The sequence below is a fragment of the Ochotona princeps genome, chromosome 12 (assembly GCF_030435755.1).
Source record: "Ochotona princeps isolate mOchPri1 chromosome 12, mOchPri1.hap1, whole genome shotgun sequence".
NCBI lineage: Eukaryota > Metazoa > Chordata > Mammalia > Lagomorpha > Ochotonidae > Ochotona > Ochotona princeps.
This window is the reverse complement of record NC_080843.1, coordinates 68,486,219-68,510,821: the sequence shown is the minus strand read 5'-3', so window position 1 is coordinate 68,510,821 and position 24,603 is coordinate 68,486,219. Positions and strand designations below refer to the sequence as shown.

Here is a 24,603-nt window from a genome sequence, read left to right as displayed (position 1 = left end):
TTCGTATCCCATATGGGCACTGGTTCTAATCCTGGCAGCTCTACTTCCCATTCAGCTCCCTGCCTGCAGCCTGGGAAAGCAGTGGAGGACGGCCCAAGGCCTTGGGGCCCTGCACCCACATGTGGGAGACCTGGAAGAGGTTCCTGGCTTTAGATTGGCTCAGCTATATCTGTTACAGCCGCTTGGGGAGTGAATCAGCGGATGGAACGTGTATGTTTCTCCTTCTGTGTAAATCTGCCTTTCCAATAAAAATAAATAAATCTTAAAAAAATTTAAGTGGGAATCCTACTTTATTTACAGTAAAGACACATGCTATATAGTACTTTTATCTCCCAATATGCTAGTCTCCCTTGTACAGTTTATATATATTAATATAAATATTTGCTTATTTATATATTGTAGTTTGGAATTTGGTTGTCTTGCATGGGCAGGAGCATATGGTGTCTGTCTTTTTGGAACTGGCGTATGTCACTGAGCATAATGGTCTCCACTTTTGACTATTTTGTTGCTGATAAGATTTCATTCCTCTTTATGGCTTAAAAGCATTCTGTCATCTAGAAATACCACCTTTTCTTGATCCATTCCTCTGTTGATGGGGGTCCGGGTTGATTCCGTGTCTTCACTACTGTGAATTGTGCAGCTGATATTGAAGAGTTGTAGGTCACTCCCCTGAGTGCGGAGTGGCATGGTACGGTGATACGGTATGTCAAGTGTCAGTTAAACACTCTCCATACTGATGCTGTTGCTTTGCTAGTAGCATCTAATGAGTACAAGGAAGTTTCTCATCGGGTATTTGATTTGCACTTCTTTGGGATTAATGACTATGAGCATCATTTTGTTTTATTGTCGACCATTTGTATATCTTCTTTCAAGAACTATGTAGGGGTGAGTATTTGGTGCAACAGTTAGCAAAGCCTCATACTGAAATGCTTGTATTGGAGTTCCTGCTCTTCTTCCAAACAGACTTCTATTTTTGTATATGCTCGGAGACAGAAGCTCTTAGGTTAGCTGGTGGAGTCCCTGGCATTTACATGGTAGCCCTGGATGGCGTTCCAGGCTCCTGGATTTGGTGGACTCAGTTCCGACCGTTCTTGCTTTTTAGAGTGAACCAGTGGATCTCTCTCTATACCTCTGTCCATCTGACATCTTTCTGTCATTCTGCTTTTCAAATCAAAACAAATGAGGTTCCAGTACAGTGATCTAGGAACTGAAGTCCTCGCCCTGAATGTGCTGGGATCCCATATAGGTGCCAACTCCATCTTGACAGTCCCGCTCCCCATCCAGCTCCCTGCTTGTGGCCTGGAAAAGCTGTGCAGGACATCCCAAAGCTTTGGGATGCTGTGCCTGCGTGGGAGACCCACAAGGAGCTCCTGGCTCCTGGCTTTGGATCAGCAAAGCACTTCCTGTTATGGTCACTTGGGGAGTGAATCCTTGAACGGAAGATCTTGTGTGTCTCTCCTCCTCTCTGTGTATCCGACTTTGCAATAAAAATAAAATAAATCTTTTAAAAAAAATCTTAAAAATAAATAAATAAAAGCAAATGAACAAATATTTAAAAGAGAAATATCCACTCAGGTGTTTTGGCCATTTCAAAATTGAGTTGTCTTTTTGTTTTTAAGTTATACAAGTTCCTTGTATATTCTGAATAATAATCCCTTATCAGAAATAGCATATGCAGACACGTTCTCCCATTCTGACTTGCCTTCTCATCTTTGATAGTGCCTATTGGTACACAAGGCTGTAGATTTCTCTTTTTAAAAAAAGAGAAGCCTGTCCCTGCATGAATTTGTTATTTTGACAGAATCAATATATATCACTTGTTTTGGTGCTTTTAGCTATTTTATCAAGAAAGCAGGAAGTTCAAGTAAAACTAATTCCTGATTCTCCAAAAGTTGAGCATCTAACAATCCTTTTTTTTCTTGAGAGAATCAAGATGGCAGAATAGGGTAAGGACATGTTTAAACGGACAAAGAAACATGTAATCAGGATGAAGCAGAGAGGACATATTTCAGGAAATAGGAAAGGACAGAACAACAGCAGAGGGGTACCTGGAGACTGACAGACACAGGAAAGCAGCGGACACAACAGTGTGGTGTTGCAGTGATCAGTACTCCAGCACGGCGATCTGAACTCCACCAGCAGCCAGAACTCCACCAGCAACCAGGTGGGAAGGGACTTTCACTGGGAGCTTGAAAGGTGAACCCAGACAAAGAGCTGTCCGTCCTGCTGGTTTGTTTGATTTGACCAGGAGCAGAGACAGAGCAGCAGATCCCAGATGGGCAGTGTGAGAACAGGGTGGATTTCATAGCCCAGTCAGCCCCCTAATATCCATATCGGGCCCCATTTTGATTAAAGAAACAAAAGCAGGGGAAAGGACTGAGCATGCACTGAGCTGGGAGTGAGCTGATTTCTGACTTAGTGAACTGCATCAACGTGGCATTCTACAGGTTCCACCCAAGACAGGTCTGGGTAGCCCTCAGACCTGACGGCCAGCAGATCAAGAACTCTAGTAATGGTATGTCAGGCACCATTTTGTGCACTGTGGCAATAGCTTTAGGACCACAGGGGACAGCAGTGAACTGCGCATGTGCTGAGCTTGTGAGAACTCACTGAGTTCTGTGGATCCCAGGGTCCCGCAAGAAAATAATACCAACTTTGCATTGTACAGGTCAAAATAGGTCGGGGTGGCCTTCAGAACCAACATCCAACAGGTTCTGGCAATATCAGTGCCACCAACAACCTAGCTTTATAGGACACCTGGTCTCTCCCTAATCCTGGGAGCTGCTCGAACCGGAAGTGGGAGAAAGGCTGTACACACAATGGTGCAGCCTCAGCAGGGTATCATAGGAGGTAGAGATTGGTGAGCCAGGACTTGGGGCTACAGAGTTCTTTGTGGAAATCTAATATAAGAACCCAGACCTGGAACTCGCTGGAAGGAGTGGTACAATTGGCTGCAAGCAAAGAGTTGTGTACCAACTGCAATAAGTAAAAGCTGTGGTGACACAGCTTAGAAACCTGCTCCAAGGGGAAGACTCTGCTAATCACAAGTACAATGACCAAGAGCAAAAGAAGAGACAAAGGCACAATGAATATTGCTGAAGACTCCCCTGAAAAGGAACAAAACCCTATGCCAACCTCAGAGTTAACTGAGGAAGACATCGAGAAAATGGGGGACACAGAATTCAGAAAATTCATTTTAAAGCTTCTGATCAACAATGAGAAGCACATACAAGAGCTCAAAGAATTGAAGGAATATTTTACACAAGCAATAGCAGCAATAAAGCAAATCAAGGCTGATATATCAGAAATTAAGAACACAGTAGGGCAAACTAAAAGTACAGTGGAGAGTCTCCAAAACAGAATGAAGTAAGCAGAAGAAAGAATCTCAGAATTGAAAGGTATTTCCTGTGGCCAGGGGGAAACAAACAACAAGCTGGAAGCAGAGCTGGATCAGACCAAAAAAAGTATTCAAGTATTGAAAGACATTATTAAGAGGCCAAATTTAAGAGTTGTGGGAGTCCCAAAAGGTGCAGAAAGAGAAACTGGTTTTACAAATATATTTAATGAAATAATAAAAGAAAGTTTCCCTAGAGAAAGAATTGGGAAACAAGATGCAGGAGGGGCACAGAACTCCCAACAGGCCTGATCAAAAGCGATCTTCACCAAGACACATGATCATCAAACTCTCTTCAATTGAACATAAGGAAAAGATCCTTAAATGTGCACGTGAAAAGAGTCAATTGACATATAAAGGAATGCCAATTAAGCTCACAGGAGATCTTTCACAGGAAACTCCACAGGCAAGAAGAGAATGGAGTGACATATTCCAGATTCTAAAAGAAAAAAATTGTCGGCCTAGGATAACATATCCAGCAAAGCTTTCTTTTGTCTTTGAAAATGAAACAAAATTCTTTCACAGTAAAGAAAAGTTAAAATAATTTACCTCTTCAGTGCTCGCTTCGGCAGCACAGATACTAAAATTGGAATGATACAGAGAAGATTAGCATGGCCCCTGCGCAAGGATGACACGCAAATAATTTACCTCTTCCAAACCTGCACTACAAATGATACTTCAAGATATTCTCTTGACAGAGAAGAGGAATAGCACCCACCAAAACCAAAGGCAGGGCCCGGCGGCGTGGCCTAGTGGCTAAAGTCCTCTCGCCTTGAACGCCCCGGGATCCCATATGGGCGCCGGTTCTAATCCCAGCAGCTCCACTTCCCATCCAGCTCCCTGCTTGTGGTCTGGGAAAGCAGTCGAGGACGGCTCAATGCATTGGGACACTGCACCTGCGTGGGAGACCTGGAAGAGGTTCCTGGTTCCCGGCTTCGGATTGGCGCGCACTGGCCCATTGAGGCTCACTTGAGGAGTGAATCATTGAGGGAAGATCTTCCTCTCTGTCTCTCCTCCTCTGTGTATATCTGGCTGTAATAAAATGAATAAACCTTTAAAAAAACAAAACAAAACAAAACAAAACCAAAGGCAAATGTGAAGAACATCCCAGTAAAATGTCAACAGAGGACTGAACCAATGAACAACACATTGCTAAAATGACAGAACCAAAATATCACCCATACATATTAAACTCTGAATGTAAATGGCTTAAGCTCAAACGTCATAGATTAGTAGACTGGATTAAAAAGACAAAACCCATCTATTTGTTGTCTAGAAGAGACACATTTCACCAACAAAAGTCAGCGGAAACTATATCACGTGGGTTTTGATGTTTTCTGTTAACTTCATCTCTTCAGAACACTTTCTTCTGATTAAACTCTTCAATGACTCCTATCATACAGTAGCATCATTTTCTGAAAGAAGGTTCTTGATTTTTTATTTCTTCAGCTACACGTTAGTCATTTAGTAGCATGTTATTTAACTTCATGATGTTGTTAATTTCTTTTTGCTTCCTGATGTTGATTTTGTTTTGTGGTTTTTCATTTAAGGGGATGTATAGTAGTTGTGTAATGGAGACTGTCATATCTAGTAACATGTTATTTAACTTCATGGCGTTGTAAATTTCTACTTTTGTTTCTATTGTTGATTTTGTATGATGATTTTTCATTTGAGGGGATGTACAGTAGCTGTGAAATGGAGACTAACATATCCAGATGTGAGGATACAATGCAGTATGCATCTCTACTTCAAGACAGAGATGCACTTATAATGAAACTGTTCACTATATCTTGACAACAGGATGCTGGACTCTCTGCCATTGTCCATGCCAGCCATGATGGACATATGACTGTGTATGAAGAACTACACTATAGAAATAATTGAGGGGAACTCAGTGTGGGAGAGAACTGATTTGGGGAGGAGGCAAGAAAAATTCCAGGGCCTATATATCATAAATTTGATCTGTATCATAAACTTGATAATAATAATTTTAAAAAAGAAGTAAAAAGAAGAAAATCCAAAAATCAGAAATTTATTTTATTTTTGATGATGTTTCCATGGTTGATAAGGATGCATGTGGACACTGGATTGGGGTGGGAAGCGCCAAGGTATTGGGGAAATTAAATGAGATAATTGCTTCCAATTTTTATTTTAATTCCTGTATCTAGGGGAAGTAGGGGGAGGGTGGGCGCTGCTTCTAGCAGGCTAACCACATACAGCCACTTGATATTACCCCAGGGATCCCAGTGTGGAGCATGCTCCAAGGGTACTGCTTAAGCGGTTTCAATAGTTGGGAAATGTTTGATTAGATTGCTCCAAGGTTGAAGGAATTCTTCCAAAGTACATTGGCTGACATAGTCTACCTTCGAGTCTCTGCTCGCCCAGATACTTGCTGTCAAAGCTTGGCCAGGAGAGATGTCCAATTTGTTTTGTCCTTCATCATCTGCCATGGTACTGGATGTCCTCTGCAGGTCTCGGGGAACTGGTTGTCATGTCCACTTGCACCCAAATGGGAAACTCCTAGCTTCAGATTGGCCCAGCTCAGGCTGCTTAGGCCATATGGAGAGTGATATTACGTATGGATGTAATATCTCTGTCTATAAATAACTGTTTTTCCTTTTTCTATAAAATGCCTTTCAAATATAAATAAATGTTGTTTTTTATTATTCAAGCAGGTATATTATTTGCCATGATACAGTTTTGTAGGTGTAGGGTTTTCCCCTCACTCTTTTCCCCCTAAATATCACTGCAGTATAGTCCCTTAGCAACAGTAAAAAGATTAACTTTCAGCTACTTAAACCTATTATGACATGGTTGTTATAGGAAAAAGCTAAAAATTTAGCATCATATTGTTTTTCGTTTTTTTATAATTTTGCTGAACTTGGCAGATTTTTTTTAAAGATTTATTTATTTTATTACAAAGTCAGATATGCAGAGAGGAGAGACAGAGAGGAAGATCTTCTATCCGATGATTCATTCCCCAAGTGAGCCGCAACGGCTGGTGCTACGCCGATCCGAAGCCACGAACCAGGAACCTCTTCTGGGTCTCCCACGTGGGTGCAGGGTCCCAAATCTTTGGGCCGCCCTTGACTGCTTTCCCAGGCCACAAGCAAGGAGCTGGATGGGAAGTGGAGCTGCCGGGATTAGAACTGGCATCCAAGTGGGATCCCGGGGCGTTCAAGGCAAGGACTTTAGCCGCTAGGCCACGCCACTGGGTCCAAAAATTTAGCATCATATTGTACAGGCATAGTTAAATGTTAACGGAAGTCCTATTTTTAGTCAGGAGTAGAGATGTGTACTGCAATATAATTCAATTCCCAATATACCAGTCTTTGCTATGAAAATAAATATATAACTCTTTTTTTAAAAAAGTGAAATTTCTAGTCTTACAACAGTCTTGAAATAAACAATGTGGGTTGATGTTACAGCCTACCGGAAGACCCAGGTGAAGCTCCTGGCTGCTGACCGTGACTTGGTCCAGCCCTGGCCATTGCGGCCATTTGGGGTGCGAGCCAGCAGATGCCTAACCTGTGCCTGTCTCCCTCTCCTTCTGTAACTCTGACTTCAAATAAAACAAACATAACTTTAAAAATGAAGTCTATTAAAAATTTTAATGATGGACATCCTTGGAGACAAGGGTTAGAGTCCTGATTGTTCACTTGTTTTTTTCTTAAAGATTTATTTTTATTTTTATTGGAAAAGTAGATTTACAGGGAGAAAGAGAGACAAACATTTTCCAAAATCTGGTGGTTCACGCCCCAAATGGCTACAATGGCTGTAACAGCTGAGCTGAAGCCAGGAGCCAGGAACTTCTCCCAGGTTTCCCAGGTGGGTATAGGGTTCCAAGGGTAAAACTAAAGCAGAAGGGGCCGTCCTTGACTGCTTTCCCAGGCCACAAGCAGGGAGTAAGATGGGAAGTGGAGCAGTTAGGACATGAACTGGCACTTGTATGGCATGCCGCTACTTGCCATGCAAGAATTAGCCAATTGAGACATTGCACTGAGCCCATTTTTTTTAACAACTTTTTAGAAAAACTCATTTGTAGTTATTTTTGTGGTTGTTTTTTTCAAATCATGGAGTGAAATTTCACCAAACTAAAAGGTTTCTAGGTTCGGGCCTTGGGTTTGGGGGCAAGTGCCGCTCCTCACAGTGTGGCTGCTGTGGGGGGTGCCCCTGCCGGGTAGGACCCAGTGCTGGGGGCTCACGCCAAAGACACTGTCTCAAGGCAGTGAACGAGTCCTCAGCCTCCCCCAGGGCGGCCTGTGCACCATGTGGTGCCAGGCTTTGCCTGCTGGCTGCCCGGTGGCCTGCTCTGGGGTTTTTTAAGATATGTTCACTGCCTGGGGACACCCATGACTAAGTCCAATTTTAGTGTAGGTGAGTAGTGAATCTTGGGAGATTCCCAGTGACAGGGTCATGGAAGTTTTACGAAGGCGTGGGGACTGAGACCTGGTGGTTTGGAGGGAAGTACCCGGGAGACAATTACAGTTAGATACACCAACCCAATTCGGAATACAGAAATGGCCTGTTTGCCTAGAACATCACTGACCGTCACACACCAGCCCACACCAATGCTATGGATGGGGGCCTCTTTGGCAGTGATGGGTACCATTACCCACCTGTTTGGTGGAGTGGTGGAGTGGTCACAGTTGGCAGAGTTAAGACTCTATCCAGCATGCGAGAGAACTTGGTCTGGGCCTAGACTCTATGGGGTTGTGTGGGCCCAACCCTGTGGAAATACAAGTTCCCCTAGTTGGACACCCTAACAGGGTTGAGGTTCCCACCAAGGGGCGTGTGTGCTGGAATGGGGGCTGCGTTCTATCTAGGAAACAGCTGCGGTCACCCGAGGAACTAGTGTGGGCTGGGATTGGATGCACCAGGCCAGTTCAGACCCCAACACCATCTGGTGTCATGGAGAACCAGGGTAGATGTGGGACTGACTAGGCTGGGTCTCAACCCCCTACTGAGCCATGTGTGAGCTGTATGTGGGTATGGACGAGCTGTGGCTGGGCTGAAACATCCAACAACAAGAACCAGAACGGGGTGAAAGCCAGCCAGGAAAAGCCACTGTTCCTTCTAGGACAGGAGGTGAACTGAGTAGGGTCCTGAGTACCAGGACCCCCTGGTATGGGCAAAATCTGGCATTGGGAGGGGTTCTGATGGAGGAGCCTGGGCAACTCCTCTGGCAGGACACAGTCCCTGCAGGTAAGCGCAAGAGGCATGATAGGAAACAGCCCAGAATAGGCCATGGAAAGTTTCCCACTGGCACACATTCGGCATGGGTCAGGGGCAGACCAGGCTGAATCAGTTCATGTCATCCACTGGCAAATCCGATCACCAGAACAGAGTGTGGGTTGAGCCGGGTTTGGTTGCGACAAAACCAGTACACATTATGGAATGCCAGGGTGAGGTTGCCTGTACTGGATTTGACTGCAGCACCCAACCAGCACACGTGAGATCCAGGAAGGGAGGGACAGAGCTGACAGGGGGATTAAGGGGCTGGTCCCCTCGCCGGACAGCTACTCCCACTGGAGAGCGTGGGCTGGGATGGGGACAGACCAGACTAAGCAAGACTGCAACACCTGTGCGCTGCATGTGGACTAGATCAGGGAAAAGCCAGGCTGGGCTGATTATTCCTGTGGGTGCAAGCATAAATTAGAGTGGGTGAGGTATGTTTGGGCTTGCCCGCAGCATCAGCTGGCAGAAGCTGGCACTGGGGACTAATTCTGTCAAGTCAAATCACAGAACCACCTAAAGAGTGTATAAACTCGGACTGAGAGAGACCTGGGAGGGAAATAGTGGGTTCCCCGTTCCCGGGTCACTAGTCCCGCGGGAGGGCATGAAAACTAGGACGGGGGCTGGGGTGGCTAGACAGAGAGGCACTCAACAACATCCGTGAGGGCTGGATGGTTGAGTTGGTTAGATGGAACTAAGCTTTAATACCCATTGACAAGTACAAGAGCCAAATGGGATGTGGGACAGACTGGTCTACTGCTACACATACTGGCAAACCAGGGTAGGGGGTGGGCCTGATGGGGGTTACTGGGAGTCGCCCCGACTAGGCTGCAGCTCCCACTGGTTGATGTAAAGGCCGAGTCTGTGCTGGGCAGAAGCAGGCTGGACTGCAACACCCATTGGTTCCAGTGGAAATTAGGACTGAAAACAGAACCAACCCAGCAATTGTAACCACCAGCTGATCGGGGTGATGGACTGTGCCGGGCCCTGTGCTTTCTAGGACATACAAGAATCTGGTCTGGGAATACCTCAAAGTTTCTTTGGAGATCTCCCCAATCGAAATGCTGGACTCAGAACCCTAACCAAGAAAAGACAGAAGACAGAACAGGTCAATCATTCATCTCAGCTATATGTTGGCAGCGAAATACTGGCAAACGGAGACTTTATGATGGACCATATCAATCAGTGGACGACCTCACCGAGCGAAACTGGCAGCGATTCATAACTGGAGAACTATTAACACCACTTGAGCACATATCTCAGAGCATGCCCCACATCCGGGACTTGGGGTGGGCGGGAAACCGGGTGGGGCTTCTCCCTCAATATCCCCCTTTACCTCAGATACATGATGGAAACAATATGGACATAATAGTGTTACCCACTTCCCTATACCCCCTGAACTTTTTTTTTAACCGCAATTAACTATGTAGAGATTGTCAACAACAATACGATACAATACAATAAAAAAAAAGTTTCTAAATAGCAAAAGAAAGAACAGAATGAAAAGACAACCTATAGAATGAGACCAACTGTTTTCAAAAGTCTGGATAATTAGGGGTTACCATCTAAAATATATAAGAAATTCCAACAACTTAATAGCAGGAAAACAAACAAAATGACCTCCCAGTGAGCAAAGGAGTGTTGGTTAAGTCACTGCTTCGGGTGTTCACATCTTACATCTTACCTGGAGTGTTGGTTTTAGTTCTGGCTGTTTCATTTCTTTTTCTTTGCTTTTCTTTCTCTTCCTTTCTGCCCTTTGTTAATCATTTTCAAGATTTATTTACTTATTTGAAAGGTAGAGTTGCACAGAGAGAGAGGGAGACCTTTTATCCACTGGTTCACTCTCCAAATGGTGAAAGCTGTCAGGGCTGGGCCCGGCTGGACTCAGGAGCTCAGAATTTCATCCAGGTCTCCCATGTGCACAGCAGGGCCCCAGGTACTTGGGCATTTTATGTTGCTTTCTTAGGTTTGTTAGCAAGGCAGTTGGTTAAACCATGGCTCCTGTGGAATATCCCATTTGCATGCATGGCTTCTGCTTGGCGCATTGTCCACCACAATACTGGCATCCAGTATGGGTCCGAGTCCCAGCTGCTCCAATTACAATTAAGCTCCCTATGATTAATGTGCTTGAGAAAGCAGAAGATGGCTCCAGTGCTTGGGCCTTAGCCCAGCATCCATGTAGGAGACCTGGATGAAGGTCTTGGTTCCTAGCTTCTGCTTGGCCCAGAACTTGGCTGCTGCAGCCACCTGGAGCGTGAAACAGTAAATGGAAAATCTGTGTCTGTCTCTATATCTCTGTCATTCAAATGAATAAATCCTTAGAAAATAGTAAATAGGGCCTGGCGCGGTAGTCTAGTGGCTAAAGTCCTTGCCTGGTACACAACGGAATTCCATATGGGCACCAGTTGATATTCTGGCGGCCCCTCTTCCCATCCAGCTCCCTGTTTGTAGGCTGGGAAAGCAACAGATGACGGCCCAAGGCCTTGACGCCCTGCACCACATGGGAGACCTGGAAGAAGCTCCTGGCTCCCGGCTTCGCATTGGCGCAGCTCCAGGCATTGTGGCCACTTGGAAAGTGAGTCAGCAGATGGAGGATCTTCCTCTCTGCTTCTCCTCCTCTCTGTATATCTCCTTTCCAATGAGAATAAGTACATTTTTTAAAAAATAGTAAATAAATAAATAAATACAAAGTAGTAAAGGACTTGAACAGATGTGTCTCAAAAGAGAAGTGGCCAACAATGCACGTGAAAAAATATTCAACATCACTAATCACCAGGAAAAGGTGAATTAAAACCACAATGAGCTCTCATTTTACATCTGCAGTTACAGCATCCATCATGAAAAGGACCAAAGGGAACTGACAGCAAGGATACCATAACATGTTTACTTTTCTTAGTCATCATCAGAAACATGGAGATTCTTCAAAAACTTTTTTGAACGATTCATTTATTTTTGCTGGAAAGTCAGATATACAGAGAGGAGAAACAGAGAGGAAGATCTTTTATCCCTGGCTTACTCTCCAAACAGCTGCAATGGCCATTGCTGAGTTGATCCGAAGCCAGGAGCCAGGAGCCAGGAGCCAGGAGCCAGGAGTCAGGAGCCAGGAGCTTCTTTGGGATCTCCCATGTGGGTACAAGGTGAAGACTTTAGTCACTAGGCTACTGCGTTGGGTCCCAAAACTGTTTTCTTTTTTAAGAAATTTTCTTTTAAGATTCTTCTTCTTCTTCTTCTTTTTTTTATTTGAAAGGGAGGAAGAAAGAACAAGGGAGCTTCCATTCACTGGTTCATTCCACAATTGTCCATAATGGCCTGAACTGGGCTGACCCAAAGCCAGCAGTCCGGGGCTTCCTCTAGCTCTTCCACATGAGCGTAGGGCCCAAGGATTTGGGTTGGCCTTTGTTGAGTTTCTCAGGCCATAAGCAGAGAGCTGAATTGGAGGTAGACCATTCTGGTCATGTAGTGGAACCCATACGGAATGTGGGAGCATTAGCCTGCTAATGCCACCATGCCAGCCCCTCCCCTAAAATAAAGGCACAGTTTTAGAGAGTCCTTGGATTTAGAGAGAGAGAGAGAGAGAGAAAGAGAGAGAGAAATGGAGAGATATAGGGAGGGAGGATCATTCCCAAAATGGTGGTAGTGTCCAGAATTGAGCAGGCCAGGATCTCCCACACGGCTGCAGGGACCCAAGTAATTGGACCACCTTCTACTGCTCTCTGAAGCACACTAGCAGGAAACTGGATCATGGAAACGGAGCCAGCAGGACTTAGACAGGTGCCTCTATGGGGTGGTGGTGTGGCAGTCTTGTGGTAATCCTTTTCAAAGTTTATGGGGTGGGTGGGTTGGGGGCTACGGCATAGCCAGCTAAGTCTTCTTACACCACCCATATGGGCTCCAGTTCAAGATCCACCCACTCTACTTCAGATCCAGCTTTCGCTGCTATGCCTAGGAAAGCAGCAGAAGATTGTTTGTGTCTTTGGACCCCTGTAGCCACATGGGAGACCCAAACGTTCCTGGGTCCTGACTTTGACCAGCCCTGCTCACGCTGGCCATTTGGGGAGTGAACCAAAAGATGGGCAATCTCTCAGTCTCTCTCTCTTCCTCTCTTTGGGTAACTCTGCCTTAAAAAATAACACACCAAAAGGAGACTACCAGGTGTTCTAGTAGATCCAGTACTGGTATGGGGAATCAATATTTTCACTTGATATTACTACAGCAATAGTCACAATACCCAACATAGACGAATGGATAAAGAAAACGTGGCATAGATACATGGAGATAGTCTATTCAGCTTTAGAAAGAACGAAATTTCATCATTTGCAACATGGATGAACCTGATAGACATTATATGAAGTAAATTAGGCACAGATAACTGGTACTTAAATTTCACTTAAATGTACAATTCTTTTTTTTTTTAAGATTTATTTATTTTTCATTACAAAGTCAGATATACAGAAGAGGAGAGACAGAGGGGAAGATCTTCCATCCGATGATTCACTCCCCAAGTATGTGCAATGGTCAGTGCTGTGCTGATCTGGAGCCAGGAGCCAGGAACCTCCTCCAGGTCTCCCACACGGGTGCAGGGTCCCAAAACATATGGGACGTCCTCGACTGCTTTCCCAGGCCACAAGCAGGGAGCTGGATGGAAAGTGGAGCTGCAGGGATTAGAACCGGTGCCCATATGGGATCCCGGGGCTTTCAAGGCGAGGACTTTAGCCGCTAGGCCACACCGTGGGGTCCTAAATGTACAATTCTAATGTTTTAACCTTTAGGAGCAAAGATTAATACAGTGGTCTCCAAGAGCTAAGGTGATGTTGGAAAGGAAAGACTGGTCAAATGCTACAAGATTTCAGTTTATAGGGAAGAAATAGATTCAAGACAGGTATGTATTGTGCGTTATGGTGACCATAATTAATGAATACCATGACTGAAAATTGCTGAGCACATTTTAAATGCTCTCATCACCAAAAAAAAAAAAATGATATGTGAGGTTATGCATCCCATTTAGGCATTCTACAATTAATATGTATTTCAAAGCAGTTTGTACATGATAAATATAGACAACCTTTTTCTCAATAAAAAATGAATAAATTTGTTCTATAACACTCAGGGGCATGCTGGACCATCACACCCTGGTGTGCGTTAGGTAGTAAGGAGTGACGGTCAGTCTTTGTTATGAACTTGATGGCAAATTCTATTTTATGCTTTAATAACAAAGCCACAGGAATTTAAAGAATGTGAATGTTCGTGAGCCGGAAGAATGACAGAGTTGATTGGGGACACTGGAACCTTCTAAGGGCTGCGAAGATAGGGAGAGAAAAGGGGTTTTCCTTTAAGCACATACGATATATAATTTCTTCGTTTTATTGAGGAAGGGGTCTAAGGCTACTGCGGTTGTTTAAATGTTTGCCTTCTCCAAAGTTAACAGACTTTGAAAAATTATCTATGAAGTAGTGGACAGAAAAAGAGAATAAAGATGGAGCCTACCTGCTGCTTCATTGCCTGCACGCCTCTCAGAGCTGGTGCTCACCCCCAAGCCAACATCTCAATCCGGGTCTGCTTGAGCTGCTCTCCTAGGATCTGTTTTAGCAGAAAGCTGGTATTCTGTGTTGCACCCAGACACTGTCACCAGGCTCTAGGTAGGCAAAATGGCCACCTGTCATTCTGAAGTTAAATTGTAGTTGTGGGGCCCGGCGGCGTGGCCTAGCGGCTAAAGTCCTCACCTTGAAAGCCCCGGGATCCCATATGGGCGCCGGTTCTAATCCCGGCAGCTTCACTTCCCATCCAGCTCCCTGCTTGTGGCCTGGGAAAGCAGTTGAGGACGGGCCAAAGCCTTGGGACCCTGTACCTGCATGGGAGACCCGAAAGAAGTTCCTGGTTCCTGGCTTCAGATCGGCGCAGCACCGGCCGTTGCAGCTCACTTGGGAAGTGAATCATCGGACGTAAGATCTTCCTCTCTGTCTCTCCTCCTCTCGGTATATCTGACTTTGTAATAAAAATAAATCTTTTTTTAAAAAAAATTGTAGTTGTGATCTTGGTACCTTTCAAAGCTAAGATCTTTACCAAGTGTTTAAATGATAAAGGTTTGGCTCTCATCAGTGGAGGCATTGCATTGTGGCTGAAGTGGGTGGGGTTTCCTGCTCTAATCCTCTTTTTCCTTCAGCTAGATCCTGTTTTTCAAAATGTTAGAGTTCTACAAGAACACCCTCAGTGGATGTGCACACCACTGAGCATCAAAATATTTCTGTTCCCTGTAATTTACTGGGGCAGGGGCTGGAGGTGGTGGGAGCGTTTAGCACAATGGTTAAGCAATGCTGCTTAGGATGCCCTATCTCATGTAAAAATGCCCGGGTTTCAGCTCTGTTCCGGAGTCCGGCTTCCTGCTGATACTCCACCCTGGAAAGCAGCAGTGATGGCTTAGGTGATGTGGTGTCTGCACCTCTGTGAAAGGCTTGGGTTGAGTGTCTTGTTCCCAGCTCCAGCCTGGCCAGTTGTGGGCATCTGTGTGGAGAGGAGTTAACAGACTTTGAAAATTTTCTCTCTCTGATTTTCATATATATAAATATTTTAAAAATATATAAACATTTAAAATATAGATGTATTTTAAAAATAAACACATCTGTGGTAGTAAGACAGATAATTTTGTAAAACCTATGCTTCATTTGTATACTTGTGTGTGTAGATGGCTTGCTCCTACACCTTGATACTCAATATATATCCCAGTAACTGATATGACCAAACACAATTACAATCCACTACTTTAGAATGCTATTTGGTGCTACGTTTCAAATTGTATTTATCGTAAAGTCAGATGTACAGAGAAGGAGAGAGAGAGAGAGAGGAAGATCTTGCATCTGCTGGTTCACTCCCCAAGTGGCCACAATGGCTGGAGCTGAGCTGACTTGAAGCCGGGATCCAGTAGCCTCTTCCGGGTCTCCCACATGTGGGTGCAGGGTCCCAAGGCTTTGGGCCATCCTCGACTGCTTTCTCAGGCCACAAGCAGGGAGCTGGATGGGAAGTGGAGCTGCCGGGATTAGAAGCGGCGCTCATATGGGATCCCAGCACATTCAAGCTGAGGACTTTAAATTTCTAGTCTGCCGCACCAGGTCCAGACTTATTTCTTATTATTGGAAAGGTAGATATACAGAGAGAAGGAGACACAGAGAGAAAGATCTTCCATCTGCTAGTTCACTCCCCAGGTTGCTGCAAAGACTGGACTGAACCAATCCGACGCCAGGAGCCAGTAGTTTTTTCCAGCTCTCCCACTTGGGTGCAAGGTCCCAAGGCTTTGGGCTGTTCTTGACTGCTTTCCCAGGCCACTAGCAGGGGCCTGTATGGGAAGTGGAGCTGCCAGGATTAGAAACAGCATCCATATGGGATGTCACTGTGTGCAAGGTGAGGACTTTAGCCACTAGGCTACTGTGCCAGACCCAAAAGTTCAATCTTAAGAATGAATATAGCTGTCCCAGACAGGCAGCATGGCAATGTTAACTGTTAAGGGTTGTGGATTTTATCTGAGTCCTTGACCCCTTTCTTGCTTCGTCAGCCTCACCTGTCTTTGCTTGCTCTCGCATTTGTTAAAATATAACAATAATCTTAACTGCTACATAGAGTTTCAAGATAATGTTATTATTGACAACGAATGCAGAACAACTTCTGCCACAGAGTAAATACAATATAAGTAGTTAAATAAATTTCACAGTTGATCCATATTCATCAAGAATGCTCCTGTTTCTCCAGTATGAATGAAACTATTATGATCTGTGGATGCAATCATAGCAAACATCAATCAGTGTGTATTAATAAATGTCAAACATACAAAGATGATGTAAGTTGGAATTACGATTTTCAAAAATCATGAGAGCCACCCTATGCAAAGGTAGCTTTTTATGTTCAAATAAATCATGTTAAATCTGTCTCTGTCTCTCCTCCCCTAGAAGTTTTTTCTCAGAATCTCAGTAATTAAAGTACTCTTCTAGTTTGTTAGCCCTCAAGCCATTAGCCCGCAAACAATTCTTTAAGGTGAGCATGGAGTCCCTTCGTCTCTATATTGGGAAGATGATCAATATTACACTGATCCCCTTTCCAAACAAATTAATAAAAAAAATACCCCTCCAACTTCTATTTGAACCATAATTCTTTCAATAGTACTGGACTGGATCTGATGCTTGCAATTATGTGTTTGAACTATGCACTCACTGGCACAGTGCTGTTAGTAGCGGTGTTAATATACCACTATGTTATCGCGCCAGGCCCACCACCTACACTTTAAATATCATGAGACAGTTAAAGGAGTTGACACATGCCTAAAAATGATTGTGGGAAACATCAGAATTCAGTCTTGGATAATCTGTGCTCTGGGTCACTCGGTTATTGATAAACCTTTGAGTTACAAAAATGCAAATTTGCCTTATATCGCTTTCATAGGAGTTATTTACAGTTTAGAACAACCCTTTTATTACTTTATTTTACTTATGAGGAAAGAGGCTCAGAGAGAAGTTAGCTTCCAGAGGTTCAGAGTAGCCACGTAGGTATTTGAAACACGAGTCTCTTTGCTTTGGTTTTCACATGGTTTTCCTATATGCTTACAAGGCTTTGTGATTGGTGATAAACCACACTCCCCCAAACCTTACGTACATGTACTGCCAGTTACAGGATTATTGAGATATTTCTCACTTACCTACACTGTACAGGTAAAACAGTTCAACACACTCAGCAAGTCGATTAATTTCAAGCCATTGACTCCATTAGGAAATTCATTCCAGCTATGCCTACTCCACACTACCCTGCCATTGCAATTGCTAATTTGATGTCTCCAGATTTTGCCAACTTTGGGTTTCACGTGAACAATCACATGCCACATGTCATCTTCTGTGTGGTTTATTCCACTTAGCATTAATGTCTTCCAAGCTGGTCTGTGTTGCAGAATTTCACTCCGCTGCAGTTGCACGCTATTCTGCTGGGTGGCAGACACCCCGTTTCGTGATCCAGTTGTTTAGCTGATTGTCATTTGGGTCTTTTCTACTGTTGGAAATGATGAATAATGCTTGTTATGAACATGTAAATGTTAACTGAAAAGTACTTGCGTATGATTAACTATAATTTGTATTTAAATTGTGGTCCAGAAACTTTTCTTCCTTATTTCTAAACTCTCAAATACAAATTTCGTTTCTATCATGCCAGCACATTGGTTTAGTTTCATGGACAATTGGACTTGAATGGATAAATAACACAAATAACAAACACTACTGCAATTAGTGCTATTGTTGCTAATCAATTATGAATAACAATAATGGCGGGGATTTGGTGATAATATAGTTTCCTGCAATTGAACAGCATGTAGCAACCCAAATTTATCATTTCAATGGAGATAAGAGTTCATGTGTTTCATAGATACAATTCTAGACTGACATCGTCTGTAGCCAATCGACTGTTCCAATTATAAATGTCAGGAGCTGAAACTAGTACCACAGGACATGGTGGCAGAGAGAGACGGTGTAAGTGTATTGTCAGTCCATGGGAGAGGGTATTCCCTTGTGATGACAGCAGCACACATAAACATGTCAACGGAAAACAGTACTGTGTAATATAAAATCTTGCGACAGTTTAGCGTGTTGAAAACAAACATCTTTTTATTATGACAAAAGATCTTGAGAGGTAAAAGTGGATTTTAAAATTGAAAATACACATTGGGGCTCTTCTATACTTCGTAAGAGAGCAACATTGTTTGTGGCATTCAGTCCCTGTTGGGCACTGCAATTGCTTGATCGGTTTCTTTTTTTTTTTTTTAATCTATTTGAGCGAGAGAAAGACAGACATGGAGATAGCTCTTCTTCTTCACTTTTCAAGGCAGCAAGACGTAGTACTGAACAAGGGGGAAACCAGGAGTCCAGACTCATGGGTTGCACGGATCCACTCGAGCCATCACTGCTCTGCCCCAGGGTGAGCTGGATCAGGCACAGCCGAGACTCCAACCCAAACACCGCCTCCTCAATTTTTTTTTAATTGATAATGAATGAATCTCTAGTTGTACTTGATGATGTTCATGAATTAGAATTTACGCATCGTTTTTTTTTTTCAGTCTTTCATGGATCGTTAGCTTCATTCATAACTTCATGCTTATCATGATTGTGTCGAACTTTCAACCTGTAACATCACATGTCTATTGACAGGCAATGGTGTCAGACAATCGTGAAATCGAGGTCCAATTCCCCGCATCTACTTGGGTGGGGAAGTAACCACCATCACCACTTGTAATCCCACTCACAACCGCCAGGGAGAGACCAAAGAGACATCACTTTCGTCTTTTTACGTGGAGTCTTGGAAATCTCCAGCACCATGACGTCCCCCGAAGACGTAGGTGTAGACGAGGAACAAAAGAGAGGACCCTCGTGGACGCGGCCCTAGGTCCGTCTCCCTCGGGTACCGTCTGCGTTTGGCCTGGCTCTCGCGGGCGCGCCGGGGCCGCCCTGGCTGGGGGGGACACCGTGGTGTGGGCGACGCAGTGGAGCCTCCATCCACCTTGGAAGACCAGGAGATGAGAGGCCGAGGGCAGCCGGGGAGGGCCGGCGCCCGGGTGGGGGAAAGGCGACGGCAGCGCCTGGCGAGCCCTGGGGCTGGCCCGTGTCCCTTGGGCGGGCCGGAGCCCCGCTCCAGGGAAGCCCGCAACTCCCTCCATCTTGGTTGATGGAGGCGGGGAGCGGCGTCTGGTCTACCCACGTCGCGCCCGCGTCCCTCGCCCCTCCCCACGGCCGCGGGGCCGCAGTCGCCGGAAGCGGGGGCCGTTCCCGGGGCAGAATGGCAGAACCCAGTGTGGGCCGCCCAGGGCCAAGTTTCTGGGCCCCACGGGGGTTATGATTTGAAAGGGTCCCAAGTTCCCTAGGCAGTTCCGACAAAATGGAGGACGTCGCCTCCTGCTGCAGCCATGACGGGAGGTGGGGGGGGGCAACTCTTCCCCACGGGGGCGAGGCGAGGGTGGAGGTGTCCCCACGGCCCTCCGAGCGGCCAGCAGTGCCCTTCACCCGCGGCCCCGACCGCGCCCTCGGCCTCGTCAGCTCGCTCCCCGGCCTCGGCCCCTCGCGGGGCGCTCCGAGGCACTGGACAGCGAGGGCGCTGGGGCATCGAGGCCGCCCGTGTCCTGAGGCGCAGTCGTTGGGAGCCGCGGCAGCGCGGCCTGCGCGTCCAGGGCCAGGCTGAGGGCCAGGCGTTGCCTCGTCGGCCCGCGGGCCGTCCCGGGCCCGGGGAGAGCCTCGGGGCCCCGGGGGCCGGGCGGCGGGCCCGTGCGGCGGGCCGCGCGAGTCGGGCGCCCTGACCCTGGCGGCCCCGGGGTGGGGGCGGGGGCACCGAGGGGAGGGGACGCAGCCGCGGCCAGCCGAGGGCCGGCGGACGCGGCGGCGGGGGTGGCGGGGCGGGCCGGCGGGGCCGGGGGCGTGGCCGGCGCCTGAGCGACAGCCGCGCGGACCACCCCACCGAGGGGGGCCCTGAGGGAAGGCGGGCGCGGCCAATGGCGGCGGCCGAGGCGCCCGGGCCCGCCCGCGCTGCCGGCCAATGAGCGCGCGCCGGGCGGGGCCTGCCCGGGCTCGGCCGCGCTGCCACCGCCTCCGCCGCCTCCTCCTCCTCACCAGCGCTAAAGCCGGGACTGGACCGAGCGGAGTTGTGCGTGTCGCCGCCGGGGGGTGGGCCGGGGGAGGGGAGGTTCGTTCCGCGGAGCCGCAGCCAGCACCGGGTGAGGCTTCTCCCCCGCTCGTCTTCGCAGTCCGGGGCCGCGGCGAGTGGGGGTGGCCGGGCGCAGCGCAGCCTCCGGAGGCGGAGGCGGAGGCGGAGATGGGTGAGGGCAGCCCGCGGAGCCTCCCACCGACCCGGGCCCGGCTCCCCGCGGCGCGGCCGCCGCGTCGAGGCCTCCGGGAGTGCGGTGGCGGGGCGGCGGCGCGGGGCTGCGCTCCTGTCCAGGAGGCTGCGCGGGCGCGGCCGGGCGCGCTGCGGGCAGGCGGCCGCGGGCGGCGGGGGTCGCGCGCGCTGGCGCGCTGGGGTATTTCTTTTTTTTTTTTTAGTATTATTATTATTAGTATTTTTTTCCTCCTTTCTCTGCTGTGGGGGTGGGGGGGAGGGGCGCCGGGCGGCGATCGCGCGCTCTAAGGGGGCTGCGCGCCCACCCGGCCGGCCCCGAGCCGAGGGGCTTCAAGTTTGTCTCGTGGCCGGGGAGGGGGCGAGGACCGCCGCCTGTGGCCCGCCGGGGGCCCCCCGCCCGGCCCCGCTCCTCCCCGGCGCTGCGCTGCGCGGCTCCTGCTCCTCACGTATTGTTTGGCTGGGTCTCTAATGGCGGACGGGAGGCAGCGCCGCCGGTCGCCGACTGCGGGTGGGGGTGGGGGCAGACCTCGGGGGCCCCCGGGGGCAACTGCTCGGGGGCAGATGCGGGCGCGATCTGCCCCGCGGCGCCGTGCGCCCTCCTTCTAAACGGGCGGTGAGAGTGATGGCAGCGACGCTAGGTGGGCGCATTGAGGAGGGAATGCTCATCCCGTCGGGCGTCGAGGCAGGCGTTTGCCCTTCCCCCTCCGCTCTCCAGGGCCGGGCGCCCTCCGGCCACACTCGCCTGCAGAGCGCTGCCTTTCACGTGGGCTTTGGCTTCCCAGACGTGTTTTCCTGCGTGTTATGCTCCACTTACGTAGCCAAGGGGCTCTTTGCAGCGGTGGGGGTAATAATAGAAGGGCCGTGCCTCCTTGACCCCTTCTTGCCTAACTCTGCCTCCTCCTGGCCGAAAACGCTCTTCCCACCTGGTTGCCTATTCTTGCTCCATTTCCCGTTTTTTCTCTCTCATCCCAGGACCAGGAATCGCCTTCAGCCCTGACTGGTGCATCTTTGGCAGAGTGCGAGGACGCAAACAGCCCCATTGTGAGTCCTTTGGCCCTGCTTCGCGGCTTCGTTCAGAGGACAGTTGTCTCGGGCCTGGAGACCTGGCCCTGGGCGTCGTTTGGAGGGGGAGGAGCTTCCCCTTGGGTGGCAGCTGCCCCCGGGACGCAGCCCGGGAATGGCAGTGGAGGCAGCTGGGAGTGGGCGCCCGCTGCGCGCACCGCTGCAGACGGCGCTCCTGCGGCTGCAATCCCGACCTCGGCGAGCAGTCGACGGGCTGGTGCAGCTCGCGGCCCGGGGAGGAGGGGGTGCGAAGCAGGGCATATTTCTGGTGCCCTCTAGAGTTCCAAAGTGGAAATGCTAGTTTTTATATTTGTCGTTTTAAATGCTGTGTGACCATTGTTGACATTTTTTCCCCTCCCCCTTTGGCGTTTTTTCCCCCCTCCCCTCCAGAATGGATTCCTACTCAAAAGGTTGGAAGCAGTTTTTGAAAGTTTTTGGTTATGTCCTGATCTGAAATAGAAACTTCGGTTATGTCCTAATCTTGAACACAAATTTATGAGTTGGTAGATCTTTTCCATGTTTTTGCTTAGGAAAGGGCATGGCGTTCCCGGCTCTAATAGGCAGTGTCTTAGTTCACCAGGTGATATGCTGGTAAGACCAGCGTATTATTCTAGTTATTTTGTCTTCTATCTTCTGTGTTGGCCGTTCTGAGAAGGCGTTCTTGATTTGGTGCTTGTAGTTGGGTGTTTTTAAGGCAATCTTGTAACATGTTAGTGAGATAAAGATTATCGGGTTAAATTGTGCGTCAGTGGTTGGAGCTAGTTTCAAAGTATGAGTGTAGGCAGCCCTGTGGGTACACTGTATCTCTGAGCCCTGTGCTGTGGACACTGCTTCACAGGTACGGCAGAGGTGGGTCCTACCAGTGAGTCAAGACACTGGGAGATGAGGGTTTGTGGGATACAGATTGTGAAAGGTGATAGGAAGTTGGCAATTTATATGAAGAGCTTAGATTCAATACAGGCTCTTTTCAGCACAGTACAGGACACACGCACGTGTTGATGTAATTTTAGTAATCAAGGATTTACTGAGCTGCTATGAGTCAGCTTAATTGTGTGCTTTCAAACAAGCTTTTGGAAACTTTTAAAAAATCACCGTAGTTTTTGGAAACTTCACAATCCACAAAATTGTGCAGTGTTCATTCTAAAACTCTGCCTGTGTCTAAACTGCTTTAGACAGGTACTGGGTAATGTTACCACAGCCCGATGATGGAGGGGCTGTGTTTATTACTAATCTGTAAGAGGGTAAACAAACATACCCAGCAAGCATTCACTAAAGCCAGGCTTTGGATTGAAGCAGTTTATTTACAGACTTAATTCATGTGCCATATTGTTTTACAGTAAATTATATTGCTGTCTTACAAATCTATAAATTAGGCAGTAAAAAGAGAATCCAAGACTAACCTGGCTTTATTGTCTTTTTTTTTTTTTTTCTTTAATATTCATTTATTCATTAATTACATTGCATTACATGACTGGGATTCCCCCCCTTCACCCCAAACCCTTCCCCCATCATGAATTCCTTCACCTTGATGCATAACCACAGCTCAAGTTCCGTTGAGATTCCCTAATTAAAAGTTTACACCATACAGAGTCCAGCATCCCACTTGTCCAGTTCAAGTTCAACGGCCTCTTAGGGAGGCCCTCTCAGGTTTGTAGGCAGAGCCAGCAGAGCGTCACCTCGATCAATTAGAAGCTCCAACATATCATCAGCAACAGTCCAGGTATGATGAGGCTGGTGCAGAGTCCACTGATTGACATAGTCCGTCTTAGGGTTTCCCCTTGTCCAGTTTTCCGCTGCGCAGGTGGTGGAAAGCTTGGCTGTGTTAGGCTGGAATCGTGGCAGGGACCCTCGCACCCGGGCCGCATGGCGGCCCGGGGCCAAGCTGCTTGGGCCCCCGCCTCGGCTTTATTGTCTTTTTTAACTTAAAGTGTGTAAACAAATAGAAAGCACTATTCCTTATCAGCTATAGTTACTACTTTTTTAAAAATAAGATTTATTTATTTGAAAGGTAGGTTTACACCGAGAGAGAGAGAGAGATGGATCGATGCATTGATCTTGGGAGCGTGACCTTCCCTCCCTCTGGCTCATACTCCAAAGGGCTCATTTCCTGTTGCTTTTCCCAGGCAGGGCAGCAGGGAGCTGAAGTGATGGGAGAGGAAGCGGTGCCCCTATGTGATGCCCGAGCTCCAGGCATTGGCTAAAACTGTATACTACAGTGCTGGGCCCATCTGCGTTCCCTTCTAAACTACCTTGTTTTCAAAGTTTGGATCAGATTTAATGTAATCTCTATTAGAAGGTTAGAGACAGGAAAGAGGCAGAGCTGTCTCCCTCTGGTTAGCTCATCAGTTGCCTGGAGCAGCAGGGGCTGCTGGCAGCTGGGAGCTGGTCTCCCACATGGAGCACAGTCTTCCTCTTCTCCCTGAGGGTGTACCTCAACGGGAAGCGAGGGTAGAGGGGATGGGTGGGTGTTTCCTTAGTGGTGGCTCAACTGCCCACCCCTTCTCCTTTTTATTGTGTACAACTTAGTCTGTAGTTGTTTCCTGAATAATGTAATTTGAACATATGTTCATAATTTCTATAATTAGAGCTTAAAACTTTTCAGGCATTAGAGTATTCAAATACGATATTTCAAGGTTCATGTCTTGCTTGGATGGGCAATACTTAACACATATTTTAACAAAAGATTTACTTTCCTAGGTGTATTTTTTTGTTAATTGTGATGTTGATGACTTGTTAAGTTTGGTGAGAGATTTGGACATGAGGGGCTTAGGAAATGTGCAATCAGTAATTTTTCTGAAATGTCCGCATGTATACTACAGGAATGTAGTAATTTTTAAAAAAGATTTGTAAGATTCCTAGGGAGAGAGGGAGACAGAGCTCTTCCATCTGCTGGTTCACTCTTGAAATGGCTGCTACCAGGAACCAGGAATGTCATCAGAGTCACCACTGGGTAGCAGGGGCCCACGCACTCTGGCCTCTGGCCTGTCTGCTACTGCTTTCCCAGGTCATTAGCAGGGCGATGGATCAGACGTGGAGCAACTGGAGCTCGAACAAGCACCTACATGCTG

At 47.4% G+C, this 24,603-nt stretch overlaps 1 protein-coding gene, 1 non-coding gene and 1 pseudogene across 3 annotated transcripts in view; 2 read left to right on the top strand and 1 right to left on the bottom strand.

Annotated features, from left to right (window-relative positions):
- LOC131481516 (grpE protein homolog 2, mitochondrial-like) overlaps positions 1-18,966 on the bottom strand; it is a 65,682-nt pseudogene extending 46,716 nt beyond the window's left edge.
- LOC131481606 (U6 spliceosomal RNA) lies at positions 3,951-4,057 on the top strand. The gene has a single exon (XR_009246440.1). It is a non-coding gene; the product is annotated as a U6 spliceosomal RNA (small nuclear RNA).
- Positions 18,967-20,262: 1,296 nt separating the features above from the next.
- The window catches only part of LOC131481599 (zinc finger MYM-type protein 2-like), a 36,220-nt gene continuing 31,879 nt past the window's right edge, over positions 20,263-24,603 (top strand). The window contains exons 1-2 of one of the 2 annotated variants that reach the window (XM_058670993.1): positions 20,263-20,351; positions 21,446-21,514. The gene's annotated coding sequence lies outside the window, so the exon portion shown is untranslated. The remainder of the gene's footprint in view (positions 20,352-21,445; positions 21,515-24,603) is intronic. The other variant, XM_058670992.1, reaches the window with a different exon arrangement.